General features: G+C 48.9%; 1 pseudogene across 1 annotated transcript; it reads left to right on the top strand.

The window, feature by feature from the left end:
* Window positions 1–20,332: 20,332 nt before the first annotated feature.
* LOC147727832 (small ribosomal subunit protein uS13 pseudogene) lies at window positions 20,333–20,865 on the top strand (annotated as a pseudogene). The gene has a single exon (XR_015309519.1). The product of XR_015309519.1 is annotated as a small ribosomal subunit protein uS13 pseudogene (transcript).
* The last annotated feature ends 793 nt before the right edge of the window (window positions 20,866–21,658 follow it).

Here is a 21,658-nt window from a genome sequence, read left to right as displayed (position 1 = left end):
GCTTCTTCCGGACACCTGGGATCTGTAAGTAGTTGGGGTATATTGGGTATAGCCTGGCACGTTTTTGCTCCTTGGATGTGATGTGGAGGGACACTGGGGAGTGGTCAGATATACCCCTAGGTAGGATCTCAAGTTTGTCCACTGAACCCAGCCCTACCCCCAAGAAGAAAAGATAGTCAATGCGCGAAAGACTGTTATGTGCAGATGAATAGTGCGTGTACTGTTTAGTCGTTGGGTTCATGTGACGCCAAACATCCGTGAGGCCCAATGCGGACAGGAAACCAGGAAGCACGGCGGCCCCTCGCTGCCGGTCTCGTAAGGGAAAGGTGTCTAGTAGCGGGTCTGTTATGGCGTTAAAGTCCCAGCCAATAATCATGTCACCCTCTGGGAGGTCTATGAGAAATTGACCCAGTGCAGGCAGTGCCGTGGAGTGTAGCGCCGGGGGAATGTATACTGACACCACGTTGAGGGGTTTCCCTTCCCATTGGCCGTGTAGTGCCGCAAATCTGCCCTGGTCGTCTGTTTTGTGGCTGTCAATCATAAAGGAGGAGTTTTTCTTGAGAAGTATCCCAGTGCCCCTGGACCCCGTGGTGAACTCTGCATGCGCCGCCATGGTATATCCGCGCCTGTCAAGGGCTTTGCAGGTGGACCCGGCCAGGTGCGTCTCTTGCAACATCACCAAGTCTGGCCCGTGACATTTAATAGTTTGGAGAACCAACCCCCTCTTAATTTTGTCCCCCAGGCCCCTAACATTCCAGGTGAGCAATCTTAAAGGGGATACCGCTGTTAGGTGCGTGTCGCCTACAGCGGGTGCGTTGCTATGTCGTCGGGCCATGTGGAGGTATGACTAGTGTGACCGAAGCGTGAAGGCGGAGCATAGCGCTTGTGTGAAGATCTGTGATAGAGAACCAGGAGTGTATGGCTCGCAGTGGGACCATGATCCGTATGGAAGCGGCGATGACTGAGAACATTATCAACCAAAACAATACAACTTCCCCCCCCCCCCCTCCCTGCTCCCCTGCACCACGGACGAGAACCCGCCCGCATCCCCAACTTGGCAGAGTGCTTAATCCCATCCCCGTCCATCTTACTTGCTCGTGGGGTTGGTGATACCCCTACAGGCACCTGCCGATGCCCGCCCTACTCGGCTCCAGCAGCATCAAGGTCCCAAGTGTTCACAAACATGTTGCCCCCAATGCAGAACACTCTGATTAGCCCCTGACTGGTTGTCCAGAGTCAAGTGGGTCTCTTTCAAGATCCGAATCCAATGCCGTCGCACCCCCTTCGTTCGCGGGTGCACCTGATGGGTGCGTCGACTGTCCCCCATTGCGATGGTGCTGTCGGTCTCTGTGCTGGCGCTGTGGCTGTCCCACCTGCCTCCATCCATCAAGCCACTCTTGAGCCACCTCCGGCGTATCGAAGAACCACGTCTTTCCTTCGGCTACTATGCGTAATTTGGCGGGGAAAAGCATGGAGTATGGCAGGCCTCTGTCCCGCAGTGCTTTTTTAACGTCCATGAAAGATTTTCTGTGCCTGGCTACCTCCGCCGTGTAGTCTGGAAAGAAGGCCAGCGTTGAGTTTTGAATTTTCACTGGCGGGGAGTTCCGCGCCGCCTGTAGGATTGCGTCTCTGTCCCTAAAATTGAAGAGCCTGGCCAGCACTGGCCGTGGGGTGGCGCCCGGTTTGGCTGCACCACCAGGGACTCGGTGCGCCCTTTCAACAGAAAAGAAGTGAGATAGGCCGTTAGGTTTCAGCTGGGTTTTGATCAGATCCTCAACGTATAAGTCCATCGCAGCTTTACCCTCCGACTCCGGCAGGCCTAGGATGCGGACGTTGTTCCGTCTGGAGCGCCCTTCCTGATCGTCGAGTTTTTCCTGCAGCTGTTTAGTGACTCTTTCCATGCGCTCCATGGCCACCTGCAGGTCTGAGGTGTCTTCGACAAGAGACTTCGCGACTACTTCCACTTGCGAGACCCTTTCCGCCAGAAGTAGCGTGACTTCGGAGGAGATGGAACCCACCGTTGTCCGGACTTCGTTGAGGGTCTTCATTACGTCTTCAAGGGTCACTTTCGGAGTGCCTCCCGTTTCTGGAGGAGTACCAGTGGAGTGACGGCCGCCACTCTGGGAATGTCCATTTTGGCCGTATGCGAATTTGTCGAGCTTCGCCTGTGTCGTCGTGCTCCGTGTACCCTTTCCGGCCATGATGTCGCGCTGCTGGCGGAGGTATGTGTGCTCCGCGTCTGGGTACACTGTCGTCCTTTGGGTCTCGCAAGGCCTGCGGGTGTCCGGCTGTCAAAGTTGTGTCCCGTTGAGTTTAAGGGGTTCCTAAGGTCCACCCAGGGCCCGAGGTGATAGGCAGGTCGCCGCTCTTCGGAGGGCATTTGTGAGGTTTACAGCGGGGCTGTGCGTGAAGGGTTCGTGCAGTGCGGCGCCACCCAGCGCGACGACGGGTATGTTTCTGAGGGGGATCCCCCCCTGTATAGTGCTTCCAACCCCCTTCGTTCACTGTTACAGTGGCTATCGTGTGGGACCGTCTGCACCTGGAAGGCGCCTACGCCGGGCCGGTCGTGCTGCGAATAGCCCCACTCCACGCCGCCTCTGCGTCAGGTTGCCGGTGTCCCCATGTGCCCGCCCGTGGAGCCAGGGTGTATCCCGGACCGGTGGCCGTGCAGGGAGGTGGTCAGGTCTCAGTGTAGTCCCCCTCACCTTGGTGCGCAATCGGCGTCACAGGTACTTGGGTTCACAAAGTATGGCGCAGTCCCTGGTGCTGGGTGGCCTCCGCTGTGTTTTCCCACCTCACCTTGGGGTGCTCGTCGCTATCTCCGGCACCTCCGGACCCCTCGGTACATTCAGGTGCGGGCGCTGGTGGGGCAGTGCGACTGTGTGACCTTAGTGTTGATGCGGAGCAGCCGCCGGCTGGTGTCAGGGCGCCCGGGCCGGGGAGGGCGAACTTCCGCCCGGGTCCGCCGTCCACTTGAGGTCGGTGTTGTCAGGCTGGCGCAGGCCCCGTTACGGCGTTCCCGACAGGAGCCGTTCCCGGCGGCCGTTTTTCACCGGGGTTGCAGCAATCAATGCCGCTCGGGTTCCTGAGCCGATGCAGCCCCTTCGGGCGGGCGATGAAGCGGATGGAAGTGTGGATATTCAGCGCGGCCGGTTTGCCTGACGGAGCTCCCGCTTCAAGCTGCCGCCATGCTCGGCAGTTGGCCACGCCCCCGTAAATCCATTTTTTGATTTGCTAATAACTTTGACGTTGTTTGACGAATCTTCGTGAAATTCTCCCAAAAAAAGTCTATCGAGGTCAGCTCTTTTCCTGAAAGTTTGGGGGTGATTCGTCAAGTGGGAGCTGAGAAAAAAGGGGGGGGTCCCAAAACGTGTTTTCCCCATGTTAATTTCCATTGGAAATTTTGCGATGAGCTTCAGCCCGAACTGCTGAACGGAATTACCCAAATTTGGTAGAAAGGTAGAGCTTGCTTCAGAAAGCGACCTTTTTTTTAAGTGGTGTAAATCCGTTCAGTAGTGTTTGAGAAATTCAAAAAATAAGAGTCAAAAAATAATTTTCCCATAAGGAAATTTTATGCAAGGCTACAGCTGAAACTACTGAACAAAATTACCCCAAATTTGGCACAAAGGTAGTGTGTGGGCCAGAAAGCGACCTTTGTTTCGATGTCTGGGCGGAAATCTAAGTTGCATGCGCGAGCTTCACTGTGATTGGCTGCTAGCAGTCACAACCAGGAAGTGTTGGTAGCCATCTTATGGCTCTGTAGAAGCGAGTCACCCGAAAACGTAGAAACAATCGTATAAAACAAGGGAAGGGGGCAGGATAGAAACACCCTGACCCCCTAGGCCTGCTCAGGGCCCAAAAAAATATATTTTTTAAAGCTGCAGAATTTGCACTGGGGTCGCGCTTTTCAATTTAATGAGGCCCTTGGGTTGGCTAGATTCTGGGGGCATTTCTTAAAAAAATATTACCGCTTTTGCTGTGCTTTTGTTTAAATGATGTAAATCTGTTCAGTAGTTTTTGAGAAATATCAAATTTTAAAGATATAAATATTTGAGAATTCTGACATGTGATTGGCTGAGGGGTTACAAGCACAAGCGTGCGGCTTATTGGCTGTGAACTGTTGAAACCAGGAAGTGTTAGCAGTCATTTTGTGATTTACTCCGTTTGGTCGCATGTCTCCATGTATAAGCCATCAGGTCCGTAGTTTAACCTCTGCGAGTCAACACTGGCATCTGTGTGAGATATGCCTTTCACACTGCCTCTCCTCATATCACTAGGTCACGGCTATGGCTTTAGAAGGCCATTCGTCAGCTCCCACCTCTTTACCTTTGCAAGCTAGTACGTTGCTGTGAGGCATTGGTGTCCCTTTGCGATACTGGGTGCGAACTGTTGATAAGTCACACTATATGAGCATAGAAAAGCCATTTTGTGTTTGAGTCCATCAGCTCGCATCTATCCGAGGCAACTCTGAAAACATACCGGAGATCTGTCTGTGAGAGATAATCCTTTCACGCTGCTAGGAGGTAGGTAACGCACCCTGTTCCCATATCACCAGCATTCCCTCAACAACCTTATTGAACCCACAAGTCTGCCTGTGCGAACTAGTGGTGGGCTCGCAGCTGTTCCGGTGGGACTTCCCGGGGCTGCAGTTGTATCTATGAAGTCAAGACTGGAAATATACCGCAGGTCTCTCTCTGTGAGATACCCCCTTCACACTCCCTCTGCCCAACATCACCACTTTGCAGCTATGCCTTTGGAAGCCAGTGCATTGGCTTGCCACTCTCTATCTTTGCGAGCTACTATGCTGCTGTGCCTCTACCTTTGCGAGCTACCACTCTGCTGTTCCTTTGGGAGTGGATGGCCCATAGTTCTCCCTCTGTGATTCAAGCCCACAGGCCGCAGCTGTCCCTCTGCGAGCCTGGGTGCGAACTGTTCATAAGTCATACTATATATGTATTGAAAAGCCATTTTGTGATTCAGTCCGTCAGCTGGCATCTGTCCGAGGCATTTCTGAAAACATACCGGAGTTCTTTCTCTGATAGATACCCCTTTCATGCAGCATCTCCCCACATTAACAGGTAACACACCCTCTTCTTACATCATCAGCATACCCCCAAAGACCTTCTTTGACCCGGAAGTGTCCCTGTGCGGTTGGGCAAATAAGAATCTTAGTCATGTATAGATTTACATATAAAAGATTTTATTTAAACAAAACAACAACAAAATAATGTACAGCTGTGGCATGTCATCGCTGGTCTATTTGTGAATCACAGCCTGCAAGACAAAAAGAAAGATAAGATGGTGCGTCATGCGTCCAGGAAAGGAGACAGAGAGAGAGAGAGCGAAAGAGTGAGCGAGAGAGGGTATAAAAGAGAGAAAGTGTGAGAGAGAGAAAGAGTAAGATACAAGGAAGAAAGAAAGAGAAACAGTGTGAGAGAGAGGAACACAGAGAGAGAAAGAGTGAAAGAGCAGAAGAGAGAAAGAGTGAGCTACAAGGAAGAGAGAAACAGTGTGAGAGAGAGGGAGATAGAGAGACAAAGAGAGAAAGAATGAGATACGAGGAAGAGAGAAAGAGAGAATCAGTATGAGAGAGAAGAAGAGAGAGAGAAAGTGTGAGAGAGAGAAAGAGTGAGAAAAGAAGAAAGAAAGTGTGAGAGAGAGAGAGAAGGAGCCAGCCAAAGAGAAAAAGTGAGACGGAGAGGAAGACAACAAGAGAATCAGCCTGGGAGACAGGAAGAGAGAGTGATAAAGAGAGAAACAAGGTGAGATAGAGAAAGAGAGAGATAAAGAATGAGAGATAAGAGGAGAGAAAGAAAGAATGAGACTGAGAAAAAGAGAAAGTGAGAGAGAGAAAGGAACAGATGGAGAGGGAGTGTTGAGACTGGAAAAATCTTTGCAGCTCACCTTTGTGTCACCGGTGTGTCTTCAACCACATGCCGGGAGATAAAAAGTAGTGCAGACCTCAAGTTTAGTGATCTAAAAGATAAAGCGAGAAAGAGTGAGAAATAGAAAGAGTAAGATACAAGGAAGAGAGAAGGAGAAACAGGGTGAGAGAGAGGAAGACAGATAGAGAAAGAGGAAGAGAGAGAAATAAAGAAAGACTGAGCTACAAGGAAGAAACAGTGTGAGAGAGAGGAAGACAGGGTAAGAGAGAAAAAGAGTGAGATATGAGGAAGAGAGAAAGAGAGAATCAGTGTGAGAGAAGAAGAGAGAGAGAAAGAGTGAGAGAGGAAGAGGAAGACAGAGGTAACGAGTTAGAGAGAGGAAGAGAGAGAGACAGAGTGAGAGAAAGGAAGAGAGAGAAAGAGTGGGAGGGGAAGAGAGAGTGAGAGAGAGGAAGAGAGAGAGAAAGAGTGAGAGAAAGGAAGAGAGAGAGAGTCGGAGAGCAAGAGAGACAGGAAGAGAGAGATAAAGAGAGAACAGTGCAAGAGAGAGGAAGAGAAAGAAATAAAGAGTGAGTGAGAGGAGGAGAGAAAGAAAGAATGAGACAGAGAAAAAGAGAAAGTGTGAGAGAGAGAAAGGAACAGATGGAGAGGGAGTGTTGAGACTGGAAAAATCTTTGCAGCTCACCTTTGTGTCACCGGTGTGTCTCCAACCACGTGCCGGGAGAAAGTGCAGACCTCAAGTTTAGTGATCTGAAAGATAAAGAGAGAAAGAGTGAGAGAGAGGAAGAGAGAGAGAAAGTGAGCGAGAGGAAGAGAGTGAGAGTGAGACAGGAAGGGAGAAAGGGTGAGAGAGCGGAAGCCAGCCAAAGAGAGCGATTGAGACAGAGAGGAAGACAACGAGAGAAACAGTGTGAGAGACTGGAATAGAGAGATAAAGAGAGAAACTGTGAGAGAGAGGAAGAGAGAGAGATGAAGAGTGAGAGAGAGGAGGAGAGAAAGAAAGAATGAGACAGAGAAAAAGAGAAACTGTGAGAGAGAGAAAGGAAGAGATGGAGAGGGAGTGTTGATACTGGAGAAAATCTTTGCAGCTCACCTTTGTGCCACTGGTGTGTCTCCAACCACGTGCCGGCAGATAGTGCAGACCTCAAGTTTAGTGATCTGAAAGATATTATAGAATTAGTAATTGTAGTGGACATACAACAGCACATGCGTAATTCTGTTTTTCAGTAATGGGCAATAAGGGTGGTGCACCCCATCCATTCCCACTGCTTGGAGGTGGCTGTGCGCTCTTGTGCGCACAGACTGCTGCACACTCTCCACTCCCACCTCTCTGCTCACCTTCCGGCACCGGTGTATGTGTAAGAGGGTCCACCACGTGCAAAAGCAACCTCCTCAGCCGTTTCGTACATGCGGTCCAGCTGAACTCACAATTCAGATTGGGTGTTAATTGTCAGGATAGCCAGCCATCATCGCAGATTTTTCGTGCGTTCAGCTCTGGTGGTGTTGGGGGTTAAACGTTGATTCGTGATTCACAGCCCGTTAGATAAAAAGCAAGATAAGATTGTGTGTCATGTGAACTTTGCATATCTTGAGCATTATCTCTAGGTATTTCAGCTGCAATAGTGCTTTCTTGATTAATCTCTTCGTTCAACATTTGGAGATAATTTGGAAAAATTGTACATTCAATGCTATCTTTACATGCATGGACATTGTGACTACTTTGAGGATTCTTCCAAAGTAATTCCATCTCAGTCCGCCAAGGTTTGAAGAGTTGCAGAAGAGCTAAATAGAAAAACTCTCTTTTATCTGAAGTATCACAACTTAATTTCCTGTGATTAATCACATTTCCTTTGTCATGCTTTACCAAACATCCTTCAGATCCAATTACAGTGTATTTTCCTTCATTTATATTTTCTGTGACATTTTTTTAAAAACTTTAATGTTGCAGTATTTTATATAGACATATGTTTTCCAGGTATGGACTTCTATTTGGATCTTACTTATCCAACATATTTGTTTTCTGAATATTTGTACTTTCCAGTTCATTCAGTGCCAAGTATTCAATTTCTTGTACAGATTTCAAAACTCGATTTTGTGCTTTAGGAAGACCAAGACTTATCCAGATGATCCCTTTTGACTTTGAATATAAACTTGCAGATGTCAATCGATTCGAACATTCGTAGGATCCAATTGCTCAATGTGAAAGCATCTTCAAGCTGAAGCTGTACAATTTTTTGCTAAGTGTCCTCTCCTGCAAAATCTCCTCCCACATTTCTTTCAATTCTGTCTTCTCAGAGTTGGTAATATATGACGTGACATAGCGAGCAACAGCAATTGAGTTATCTGCAACATATTGTATGTCCGTATTTGCATTCCACATCTTCAAAATCACCGGATTGTAATCATAAATGTACTTTGATTCTTCTGTTCTTTTTAAATTATAAGTATTTTTGGGTGATTTTCGAGTGAAGGTATGCCTCACTGCTGACATAAAACTGTTCACTTTAGAAATTGCTGGACGTGGAAAGCCAAATCAACATTTTGTGTAAAAATGATCCTTTGACTTATATTTCTGTCGGCAATACTTTCCACATTGATGACTTTCACGTGCAAATATGCCTTACTAATGAAGGGAGTCTGGTGCTGTTGTCGCTGCCACGAAGTTGGTGTTACTGCCATTCAGGACTCAGGACACAGTTCCACACGTGGGATCGGCTTGTGTTGAACAGGGTTAGTGGCACCGCGTGTTGCGCCGTTGTACAGGGTTAGTGGCACCTTGTGTCGCCAGCCTTGCATATGGAAATATCTCTCAGTGATTGAAAGGAGTCTTGTACTGTGGTCACTGCCACGTACTTGGGGTCACTACCATTCAGGACTCAGGACACAGTTCCACACGGGCGATCGGCTTGTGTTGAACAGGGTTAGTGGCACCACGTGTCGCCGGCTTGTGTTGAACAGGGTTAGTGGCACCACGTGTCGCAGCTTGTGTTGAACAGGATTAGTGGCACCGCATGTCCTAAATTTGAAATGAGAGCTCTGCTGCCCGCAGTGTAGAATTGTATTGAGTGTTCATTTGCACCTGAAGATGAAATTGGTGATTGTACTAAAGTTATAACTTATATAAAAAAGGTTCTTGAAGCAAGGATACTAAAAGGATATTATGTAGGTTTTAGACCTGTGATGGTTACTTGCATAGTAGACTCTAATTAATGAATCAAGACTTAATTTTAATTGTGAGCTCTACTGACCTCAGTGTAGGTGTATCATGAAAAGTTGAAATACGTATAGAATACACTGTCGAAGTCTTGTATTTTCTGAGTACAATCTTGTTGTTAGAAATTAGCATTTAAAATTCGAATTGCGAGCTCTGCTGCCCGCAGTGTAGGCCAGAGGTAGCGATCAGCAAGGGCCCATAGCCACATGGCTTTGAGTTGAGGTGCACAGTTAGTGGCACCAGAAGCATTGAGAGTGTATGAGCCTGTGATGATGCTTGGTGCGGACAGGGCGCACTGGAGCAATGTCTCTTGTCTACTGGACTGCATCATTTGCAATCGCGACTCTATCTGAATTGTGAGCTCTGCTGACTGCAGTGTATGTCAGGGGTAGCAGTGAGAAGGGCCCACAGCCACGTGCATAGGTTGGTGGCCCCACCGGCCTGTGTAGTTCAGGTTCAGTGGCACCACATGTCGCCGGCCTTCCATATGCAAATACGCCTCACTAATCGAAGAGAGTCTGGTGCTGTCGTTGCTGCCACAAAGTTGGGGTCACTGTCATTCAGGACTCAGGACACAGTTCCACATGTGGGATTGGCTTGTGTTGAACAGGGTTAGTGGCACCACATGTCACACCTTGTGTTCTACAGGGTTAGTGGCACCATGTGTCGCCGGCCTTGCATATGGAAAAATGCCTCACTGATCGAAGGGAGTCTGGTGCTGTGGTCGCTGCCACAGACTTGGGGTCACTGCCATTCAGGACTCAGGACACAGTTTCAAATGTGGGATTGGCTTGTGTTGAACAGGATTAGTGGCACCACGTGTCGCTGGCCTTGCATATGGAAATATGCCTCACTGATTGAAGGGAGTATGGTGCTGTGGTCACTGCCACAGACTTGCAGTCACTGCCACTCAGGACACAGTTGCACATGTGGATCAACTGTGCCGATGATGTGTCGTCTGGGCAGGCCGTACTATTAACACTGTCGGTTGCCTACTGGACTGCGTCATCTGCAATCGCGAGTCGCTCTGAATTATGAGCCCTACTCACCGCATTGGAGGCAGGAGGCAGCGGTGAGTAAGGGCCCACAGGTATGTGGCGTTGACTTGAGCAATGTCTGTTGCTTACTGGACTGCGTCATTTGCAATCGAGACTCGATCGGTATTGTGAGGCCTACTCACCACAGTGTAGGCAAGAGGGAGCGGTCAAGAAGAGCACACAGGCACTTTGTGTTGACTTTAGCAATGTCTGTTGCCTTCTGGACTGCGTCATCTTGAATCGCGACTTGATCTTCATTGTGAGCCCTACTCACCGCAGTGTACACCAGAGCCAGTGGTGAGGAAGGGCTCACAGCCACGTGTTGTTGAGTTGAGCAATGTCTGTTGCCTACTGGACTGCGTGTTCTGCAATCGCGATTCAATCTGAATTGTGAGCCTTGCTGTCCGCAGTGTATATTGAAGGCAGTAGTTTGTACAGACATGTACAAAGCTGTGCCGCTGGGGGCCTGTGTGGCAGAAACCGGCGATTGGCTGAGGAGGCTGGCGGTCATAATGGTGGCCACATGGCATGGTGAGGGGCGCCACCCTGGCAGACGCTTTGAACCACCCAGAGGAGCTCCGGCCTATTTATTCACACTCCTACGCTGAAGTGGCATAAGTCGGACCAGCCCACCTCAGTTACACTTATGCTTACGTCGGGGGACAACACAGCTACATGACTGAGATCTTCCCTAGTGTTTGACGTAACATGGTTGGGTCCACTGTACACAACACTACAAGCACCAGTAGTATTTGTGCACATGGAGAGGTGTGTGTTCTACAAACTGAGATGTGTCCAGCACATCACCGCTACACTTTGCATTGTGTGCATTTTTATTCATGGATGAATTGCTTCCTTCACATATAGTTTGTACACACCTGTCCCAATATTTAGCAGTTGTGTGGCTGAGGGGCCATGCTGTTTTCGGAAAGTTCGCTGTCTCGTTTTGCATTGCCTCTGTGGTAGAGGGGGGTGGTCCTGGGGGTGGTGGTGGGTGTTGTGGCGTTCTTGGGTATTGGAGCTGCTTGATCAGTAGGTCTATGAAATGTGTTGGTCTTCAGATGTGGCTCTGGGCTGGGCGCCCTTTCATACTGTATGTAGTTGTTTAATATTTTAAAAACAAGAAGACATTACCTAGTTTAAATTAAAAAAAAATACAAAAACTATTTTTGAGATATTAAAGTTTCAAAATATATATTTTTTTCAAAATTAGTTTGAAAAACATAGGTTTTTTTAACTTTATAATTAGAAATTAGTATTTAAATAACCTTTGAAATTCACAAAAAAATAGGTCTCAGGAACATTAAAGTTAGAAATTAGTATTTAAAAAAAAATCTAATTTACAGAAAAAACGGTTGCCACATTTACCAACATTGAGCTATTATATGGCTGAGTGACCATGCCATTTTTGGAGGGTTTGCTGTCCTGTTCTGCACTGCCTTGGTGGTAGTAGGGAAAAGGGTGGTACGGGGATGAGGTCCTGAGGGTTGTGGCGGTGGGTGTTGTGTCCTTCTTGGGTGTCGGAAAAAAACTATATGTTAAATGAACATTATATTTAGAAGTTAGCGTAAAAAAATAATTGAAATTCACTGAAAAAAAACCATAGGTTTAAGGCACGTTATATATAGAAATTAGCATTTAAAAAACCTTGAAAACTCACTGAAAAAACGATAGGTTTCAGGCATGCTATAGTTAGAAATTAACATTTAAAAAACATTAGAAATTCACTGAAAAAAACATAGGTTTCAGACATGTTATAGTAAGTTGGACATTTCACTCATACAAAACCATAGAAATTTCCATGTTATAGTTAGTCCCGCAATGCGCTGCTGATGACGTCACATATTACATCATTCATGACATGGTCAGTGACATCACTGATGACATCACTGATGACATCTGAAATGATAGCACTGATGACATCACTGATGACATCATCCAGTGATTGTGTCTTTCTATAAAGTTTAAATATGTCTTATATATATGCCTAGGTGAATTGAAGAATGAGGGGGTGTATAAGTGTCTGGATGGAGGATTTATTAGACACTCTAAGATGGCACTCCTTCTATCAGATTTTGATGGCTAACTGTGATCTCACATGTTGTCCTTAGTTTGTGTTGTCAACGGAATTATGTTGTGTAAAAACAGGAAACAGCTTCTGTCCCTAGGACTCAATTTCTGTCCAGAAAGTTCTTTCAACTACTCAAAATGATAATTGATATTTTATGCTTCATTAGAAAACTTAAATTAAAAAAGTGTTTTACAATTAAGTCAGGTTTGGAAAAATACAAAGCAACCGCAGCAACAAACCATGAAAATACCGAGCATCTGCAGGTCTCTGATGTTCCAGCCCTGCTGGCACTGCAGGATCTGCAAAACGAGGTAAATGATGAGCAGGAAATTATTGAGAATGCAAAAAATTAGCACTCAAGCCAAATTACAAAGAATAAAGACTGGCCAAAAAGGTGCAGGAGTTAGTCCATTCAAACCTAGAAGTACCTTTCTTCCCATGATGCCAAAAGACTCAGTGGACATTTTGCATGAACGTGTTATTGAGGATATCAAAAAACGTTATGTTCAAGTGAAGAAACGAAAACATAAAAAAACATTCATGGATCAACAATATGCTCAACTCATGAAGACAATGGGAGAAAATCATGAAATAATATTCAATAAATCAGAGGGAGGAAATATTGTGATATAGCCAAGAAAGCAGTATATTACAGAAGCCAAGAGACAGCTGGACAATAAGGATTGCTACATGAAAACAAATATAAAGGAATACAACAAAGCCAATGAATGTTTAAAAAAACAACTATTGCAAAATAAAAGGGAAGGTCTAATATCAACAAATGAGCAAAAATTCATGAATATGGAATTCCTTGTTATTCCAATCATGTACCTTATTCCTAAAGTACATAAAAAATATTCGACCAGGGGGGTGGCTAAGATGGCGGCGGAGTAAGACGCCTTTCCGAGCCGCTCCAGCGCTGATCCAGCAAAAGCATCTAATAGCACGGTCCTGAGGGAGCGGCCCCGCTTCAAAAGTGGTGTGGAAGTCTCCCTGGAGTAGCGGAGTGGTTTGGTGCCATCGGTGGGGCGGAGAAACTCCGAGATCTCCCACGAGAACGACTGAACTCCGCGGCCTGCGCAACCCCGGCCTCTCTTGATCTCGGCGGCCGGTGTAGGAGGAGGGCGGAGCTCCTGAGAACTCGCCTGGAGTCCCCAGAGCTGGCGGAAGGTGGAGAGTCGCGTTGAATCGGCGAAGCGGAGGGTTTTGCTACGGAGGTGGCTTGGAGCCCCCTGGCTTGTGAGGTGCGGCAGACCCACGGGGCTCGGCTGAGAAAGCTCCACAGCGGCCGGCGGTGGTCGTCGGGAGGTGGCCCGAGACGTCTGTATGCCGGAGGCGGTGCACCTGGGCGGTGGCGGTTACCCTGGCCGAGGCCGGTGGTGGTGAGCGGTGCCAGATCAGCGGATCCCGGTGAAGCCCGGGCCACGTGTGGGACGGAAGCAGTTTGGGGGATAGCGACGGCACTTGTGCATGGCCGCCATTGGACTCCTGCTCACCCACGGGCCTGAACTTTGCCCAGTGCACCTGTGACGCCTGAGACACGAGATGCTGTATGCACTGTGAACGTCGTATCAGTCATGTCAGTCATATCAGGGGTGCTGCGGACTATAGTTTTAGGCCTGGCACTTGAGATCGCCGGCCGAGCAACAAGACCCGCCATCTTGTTTGGCCACGTGGCGCTCGGGTGGAGCGTTGCTTGCCGCCATGTCTAACGCGCAGTGCAAAGGGCGCCCGGGGAAGGATGTCGCTTCGAAATCCTCCCAACAGCCGGCGTCCCCTGGAGCTAGTGGGTCGTCGAAGCAGTCGGACGATGAAGCGCCGGCAACGAAAGCTTTCATGACTGAACTCTTTGCCTCCATTAAGGAGGATATCTCCGAGCTCCGGGCGCAATTGGCTTCTGACCTGCGGGAGGTGCGGAGAGATGTGGACGATTTAGGCGAGAGGGTGGCGACCCTGGAAGACCATGATCTAAGTATGGCCAACGACGTGCACTTGCTGCAGCAGGATATCATTCGCCTCACCGAGCAGAACCTGGACTTACAGACGCACACGGAGGATTTGGAAAAGCGTTCACGCAGGAATAACATTCGTATCCGGGCTGTGCCCTGGGATGGTGAGGCAGGGGACCTGCGTGGTTATGTCCAGGAGCTGTTCCTCCAAATACTGGATGAGGAGGATACACGGGAAATCCAAATGGACAGAGTGCATAGAGTGGGGCTGCCCAGGCGCGGGGGCCCCCCCCCCGATATCCTTGTGTGCGTCCATGATTTCCAGGTGAAAGAGTGGATCCTCCGCAAGGCCAGAACACTCACGTCGTTGCAATTTAGGGACCACCACCCCCAACTGTACCAGGACCTGGCGGCCTCCACCCTGCTGAAAAGAAGGGAGTTCCACCCAGTGACTGCCTTTCTGAGAGAACGGGGCATCGCTTATTCCTGGGGGCATCCGTTTCGGATCATCTTTCGATGGCAGAATCGTCTCGCACAAATTCGCACGCTTCAGGCAGCAAAAGACCTTCTGGGCCTGGAGGATGTGCCGCCCTCGCAGGACACAGCTACTTCTCCATCTCGGAGGCGCCACCGCTCGTCTTCCTGGCATAGGGTGGGCGCTTTGCCTGACCGGCGGCGGCCGGACCTCACTACCAGCCTGCAGGAGCGGGGCAACGCTGTGGCATCGGTGGCTTCGGCCACATTGGCTGATACGCAGCAGAGCTCCGGAGCGGCGTGACCTCCTTCTCATTGATGGATCGGCGCCGGAGGGGTTCGGGCCTTCTGGTCTGGGGGTATGAATGTACTCTTGGAGGAGACACCCTCGACTGTGGCCATGGGGGATAGTGTATAAGTCCCCCAGGCCTGCTTCCTGGATGGAAGGCCTCTTACGGACTCCGGCCTTCTGGACACGATGAGTACTGTATTTGCTTTCATGTTTTTGCTTTTGCTCTTGTTTTTGGTTATGTTTCAACTGGGGGAGGGGTGGGAGTTGGGGTGTTTGGGGTGTGGGGGGGGGACCCGTGACGGTCGGACTGGGGGGTTGTTTGATGTGTGGCTGCGGGTGTGTGGGCACAATGGCGTTGTAGATATCACTGCAATGGTTGGATGGCGAGTGCTGGAAGTCTCTTGTATGAGTGTTGGCCTAGTTGTGTGGAGGGGGACACTTGGAGTGATGAGAGCAGTTTTATGGGTTCGTCTTTGTTATGCCGATTAGCATAGGGACATGGAATATTAAGGGCATGAATTCGCCACAGAAGCGGCAGAAGGTTTTGAAGTATGTAGTGGACCACCACCTTGACATTGTTGGGTTGCAAGAAACCGACCTGGCGCGGAAAGATGAGATGCGGCTCCGCCATAGGGCCTATCCCATTATTTATAGATCTTCCGCTGCTACGAAACACAGGGGGGTGGCACTCCTTTTCCGGGCTGCGCTGCACTTTCAGCCTGTGGAGGTCCGTCACGATAAGGAAGGCCGTTGGTTGATGGTCAAAGGGCTTATACAAGGTCGATTGTGCACCTTCGTGGTGGTGTATTTACCCAATGTTGGTCAAAATAAGTACTTGCAGGATCTATTGGTGAAGGTGGGGGACTTTGCAGAAGGTCACTTATTCCTGTTGGGGGATTTCAATTTGGTGTGGGACAAAGATCTGGATAGCTCAGGGGGACATAGGGCGGGTACGGGAGTGTTTTCTGAGTCGGCACAGCAAGGGGTGGGGGAGCTGGGACTAGTTGATGGCTGGCGATTTTTCCACCCTACCACAAAGGATTACACATTTTTCTCCCACGTGCATCATTCCTACTCTCATTTAGATTTCATTTTCCTTAGTCAGTCCCTACGCGGGGACGTGATGGATGCCGCCATTCTTCCAATCTCGGTATCGGACCATAGTCTCTTGGTGCTTAATCTCCGTTGGTCGCCACCTGATGCATCGCATCGGAAGTGGTATTTCCCGGCGTCGGTGGTCAGGGACGATGTATCTAATCAGGCATTACGCCTCGCTATCCGAGAATTCTTCGACCTCAATCCCCCATTGGACACTTCACTGTCGACCACGTGGGACGCCTTTAAGACTACGATCAGGGGCGCATGCCTGGGACTCAACTCGCAGATTAACGCGTTGCGGGGGAAGGAACGTGAGGCATTGGAGACTGAGGTGGTCGAGCTCAAACGAGCTCACAAACTCAACCCCTCGAGAGTGACTCTTCGCCCGTTGACGGCAGTGAGGGGCAAACTAAAGGCACACTATGCCAATAGGGCCAAGCTTACGCTTCTGCGACTGGGGCGTCATTCGTATTCTTGCGGCAACAAGGTTGGTAGACACTTAGCGCCACAATTGCGGGACAAGAGGGAGCGGGAATACATAGGAGGGATCAGAGATGCCGCAGGAGTGTTGCACAATCAGGATGGAGCGAAGGCGGACATTTTTTTGGGCGCTTTTACGCCGAGTTGTATACTGGTGACGCCCTGGATGTGGAGTCACAGCGGGAGTTCCTACGACAATTGCCGTTACCCCGGGTGTCTAGGGAATGGAACGAGCTGTTAGAAGCACCGATCTCGAGAGAAGAGGTTCTCTCCGCCATCAAAAATTTGAAATTACACAAGGCCCCGGGTCCGGATGGTTACACAGCGGTCTTCTACAAGACGTACGCTACTGAGTTGTGTGACTTTCTGGTTGCCCTCTTTAATGGTATGGGGACGTCCGGGATGAACGCGGGGACCCTGGCGGAGGCGGTGATTACGGTTTTGCCGAAACCTGGGAAGGACCCGGAGCAATGTGCTTCGTTTCGTCCCATAGCCTTGCTTAGCATAGACGCAAAGCTGTACTCGGCGATTCTGGCTGGCCGCCTACAAGATCTGCTGCCGGCGATCATACACCCAGACCAGTCTGGCTTTATTAAGGGTCGCCAGACCCACGATAATACCCGTAGAGTGGTTCACCTCATTGAAAAAGCGGACAGGTTCCGCCTTCCGGCTGTGTTGGTGGGTCTGGACGCGGAGAAGGCCTTCGACCGCGTGGATTGGGGCTTTCTGTTTAATACGCTGCGAGCTTTCGGCTTCTCTGATAAATTCATTACCATGTTGCAGGCGAACTTTTGCAGTCCACGTTCGAGGGTGGCAGTGAATGGCCACCTGTCGGCCTTCTTCGCACACTCGCGGGGCACGAGACAGGGGTGTCCCCTCTCCCCCTTGTTATTCGCGCTCAGCATTGAGCCCCTGGCGATGGCGGTGAGGGAACACGAAGGTGTGAAGGGCATACCGTTCACGGGAGAACAACACAAAATCTCTCTCTTCGCGGACAACGTCCTGCTCTCGGTGGCTGATCCGGCTGTTTCTCTGCCCTGTGTTAGGGACATTTTGCTTGAATTTGAGGGTGTGGCTGGATTTAAAGTAAATTATGGCAAGTCTTACATTTTGAATTTGACTTTATCGCAGGCTGATGTTGCTCAGGTACGGGCGTTGACGCCGTTGGCTTGGGCTTCGGGTTCGATTGTCTATCTGGGAGTCCACCTGACTCCGACGGTGGGTAAGTTATTCGCGGCCAACTTCCCGCCCCTCCTGACAAAGACCCGGGCGGAATTGGAGAGGTGGAAACCTAAATTCCTGTCCTGGTTAGGTAGGGTGCATGCGGTTAAAATGGTCCTCCTCCCCAAATATCTGTATCTATTCCAAGCCTTGCCTATTCTGCTGGACAGCACTTACTTCCGGCACCTCAAAACAATGGTATTGAAATTTGTCTGGCAAGGGGGCCGAGCGCGTTTGTCCTTCGCGGTTCTACGCCGAACTCGGTGGAAGGAGCGGTTGGTCTCCCGGACCTGCGCCTCTATTATAAGGCTGCCCAACTGAGGGTCATGGTGGAATTGTCGCAGCAGTTCCCTGAAAAGCACTGGCTGCATATGGACCGAAGCGTGGCGGGTCGGTCCATCTGGGATTTAGCCTGGAAACCGAAGAAAGATCGCCCCGTGAATGCTTACATCAGTACCCCCACGGGCACTACGCTGAAGGTATGGGACACCTTGGCTGGCGATGAGCGATGGACGACCTTCCCATCTCCGGTCACATCATTGCATTTCAACCCGGCCTTCCCGCCGGCGCTTGCCGAGGGGCCCTTGCCGAGGGGCCCTTTGACGCATGGAGGGAAGGTGGCTGCAGGGCGCTGCTTCACTTGTTTCACGGCTCTGATCCTTTGACCTTTGCTAATTGCATGCGGGACTACCAGGTGCCGCAAACTGATAGATATAAGCATGTCCAACTGTTACATTGGGCCACGTCGCCAGGAGTGCTGGAGGCAGCCACGAGGCCTCCTTCGAAATTTGAGGCTTTTTTGCTAAGGACATCCACCATGAAGGGAGCCATCTCCTTCCTATATCAGCTGCTGCTTCAATCTGAATTGTCTCCTAGGCCACGTTATATGGAGCAGTGGGAGGAGATGGTGGGGAGGGATATCGCCGACGCCGAATGGTCAGCGCTGTGGAGAGATATGAACCAATTCAATCACTCGATCCACTTACGGGAGGCTCACTTAAAGACTCTCACGCAGTGGTATATGGTTCCAGCTCGGCTCCATCGTATCTACCCGGCTACCTCGGACAAGTGCTGGAGGGGTTGTGGCCTTCTGGGGGACTTCCGCCACATTTGGTTGGATTGCCCAATAATCAAGCCGTTCTGGGATGAAATTCTTTCCCATGTCAAGGATATCCTACGATACCCTATTGAGAACTCCTTGACCTTTGTGCTCCTGGGCCTACGGGACCCCAGTCTTGAGCACCAGACGCGCGCGGATAAGAAAATCCTATGGCTGTGCTTGGGAGCAGCCAAGCTTACGCTGGCGGCGGCTTGGAAACGGAAGGAGGCTCCGGCGATTTCCCTTTGGCACGCGAGGCTCTGGAGACTTCTGAGCCTGGAAAGAATGGCGGACATCTTCCTCGGTAATTACAAGAACTTTAAGCACGTGTGGGGCCCCTTGGTAACCTTCCTATCTACTGGCCTACCTTCAGCGGTTTGCCCAGCATCATTAAGATCCTTACACCTCTTCCAACTTTAGTGTGCCTGCCAAATGAATGTGGTATGTTTGTGTCGCTGTCACGGAGGGGGGGGGGGGGGGCTGGGGAGTTGTATTTTCCTTTTTCTCAATGCTGCAACCGGGGTACCTCATTTCAGCGGATGGTGCATTTTTTGTGATCTTTGGATTGCTCGAAGACCTGCTTGAAGGGACAATTTGATTTCGCAAGACTCAGCTCCTAAGGGGCATTACTTATGGTTTTTTCTTTTTCTACAGGTGCTCGGACTCATTGCCTGATCTTTCTCTTAGCATTGTGGCTTTACCACCATCTTAAATTGCTTCATTTCCCACTGTGTGGGAACATGTGTGACGCCCCGGTGCGGCTTATTGTGTTTTCTTGTTCCTTTTTGTTAATTGCAAAATAAAAATTAAAAAAAAAAAATATTCGACCAGTACCAGGGAGGCCTATAATCTCGGCCATCAACAGTGTCAGTGAACATACTTCCCAATATGTTGACTTTTTTTTTGCAAGATTTTGCAAAGAAACTTCCAAGTTATGTGAAAGACACAGGAGATTTTTTTAAATAAGACCAAGAACATTACCTGGGAAGAAGGTTTTTTACTAATTTCTTTGGACATTGAGTCACTGTATACAAGCATAGATCACATGGCAGGACTAAATGCAGTGAAATATTTCCTCGAGACCAGATCTTGTGAGTTTGATGAACACAACAAAATGCTTTTAAATTTGAATTCATGGTATCTGCATAACAATTTCTTTTTATTTGGATAATATACCTTGAAACAATTGAGGTGCGTGGCAATGAGGTCCTGTTTCTCCCCCAGCTATGCATGCTTGCATCTTGGCTGGTGGGGTGGGAAGAACAGGTCCTAAAGAAAATCCACCAAGACATTTATGATCAGCATGTAGTGTATTGGTACCAGTATATTGACAATGTTTTCATCATTTGGAATGGAGAGGAGAATAGCGCTAGTAAGTTCATTGCTACATTGAATAACAATTCTATGAATTTGAATTTTACCTCCGAGATCAGTAGAACTACAATAGAATTTTTAGGCGTACGTATTTTGGTCGATGAAAACAAATTAGAAACAACATTGTTCAGAGGGAACCAGACAGCCCCTGCAGCCATGTCTCTGGTAATTCCCGAAAAGTTCTAGCACATTTTGCGTGTTCTTAACACCAACATTGATGGGCGGAGGAAGATTGCGTTCGCTATCACAGCCATCAAGGGTGTTGGAAGGCGCTATGCACATGTAGTGCTGAGGAAGGCTGATATCGACTTGAGCAAGAGGGCAGGAGAGCTCACAGAGGATGAGGTGGAGCGTGTTATCACCATAATGCAGAATCCCCGCCAGTACAAAATTCCTGATTGGTTCCTCAACAGACAGAAGGACATTAAGGATGGAAAGTACAGCCAGGTTCTTGCCAACGGCCTTGATAACAAACTCCGTGAAGATCTGGAGTGTCTAAAGAAGATCCGTGCTCACAGGGGACTGTGCCACTTCTGGGGCCTGCGTGTGCGTGGCCAGCACACAAAGACCACCGGACGAAGAGGCCGAACCGTGGGTGTGTCCAAGAAGAAATAAATCCACCTTGCTTTTCAATAAACTCTTCAAAAAGAAAAAAAAAAAAAAAGAAACAACATTGTTCAGAAAGGCCACAGCACGGAACAGTACCTTGCACGCTAGCAGTAGCCATCCGAAACACCTCATTGATAGTATTCCCTATGGGGAGATACTCAGGCTAAAGCGCATTGCAGTACCACTGATGAATTTGAAAAATGTTCACAAAACACTATGCAGAGGCTGAAGGAAAGAGGTTAAAATGACAAGGTGTTGACACAAGCTCTTAGGAAATCACAGGCCAGGCCAAGAGAGACTCTTCTACAGACCAAAGAAAAAGCGGGAAATGAAGTTGAGGTGGAAAATAACCCCAGACTTATCACAACATACAGTAGGCAAGAAAGAAGAATTAAATCTATCATAAGAAAGAATTAAGCGCTTAGAGACCCCGGGGTTATATAGCGCTATATAAATCGAAAGAAATAAATAAATAAAAGAATTGGCGTACTGTGTTAACAGATGGGGTTTTGGGACCCCGTCTCCCCAACCTTCCAGCCATTACTTACAGCAAGACCAAATCTATGCAGAGTACTTTGGTTAAAAATAGTCCAGAATTAGACACTTCAGGCACTGTAGTATAGTTCCTATATTCCCAATAGGCTCTGCGCATTGGAATAATATATCCTATAGATTAGACGTAGGACTGAGGTCGTCTAGGTCTCTATTGACTATATTAGACTTAATTGTGAGTGCCAGCTAGCTCAGAGTTCACTAGAAACTTTCTCGAATAAACATGAAGGGATTCGTTTCTGACAACCGCATAAACATGACAACTTTGTTTCCCCAAGATAAAACGTATCTTCAGAGTCGTGG

Source organism: Lissotriton vulgaris, chromosome 3_1 (assembly GCF_964263255.1).
Source record: "Lissotriton vulgaris chromosome 3_1, aLisVul1.2, whole genome shotgun sequence".
NCBI lineage: Eukaryota > Metazoa > Chordata > Amphibia > Caudata > Salamandridae > Lissotriton > Lissotriton vulgaris.
This window is presented reverse-complemented; position numbering and strand designations above follow the sequence as displayed.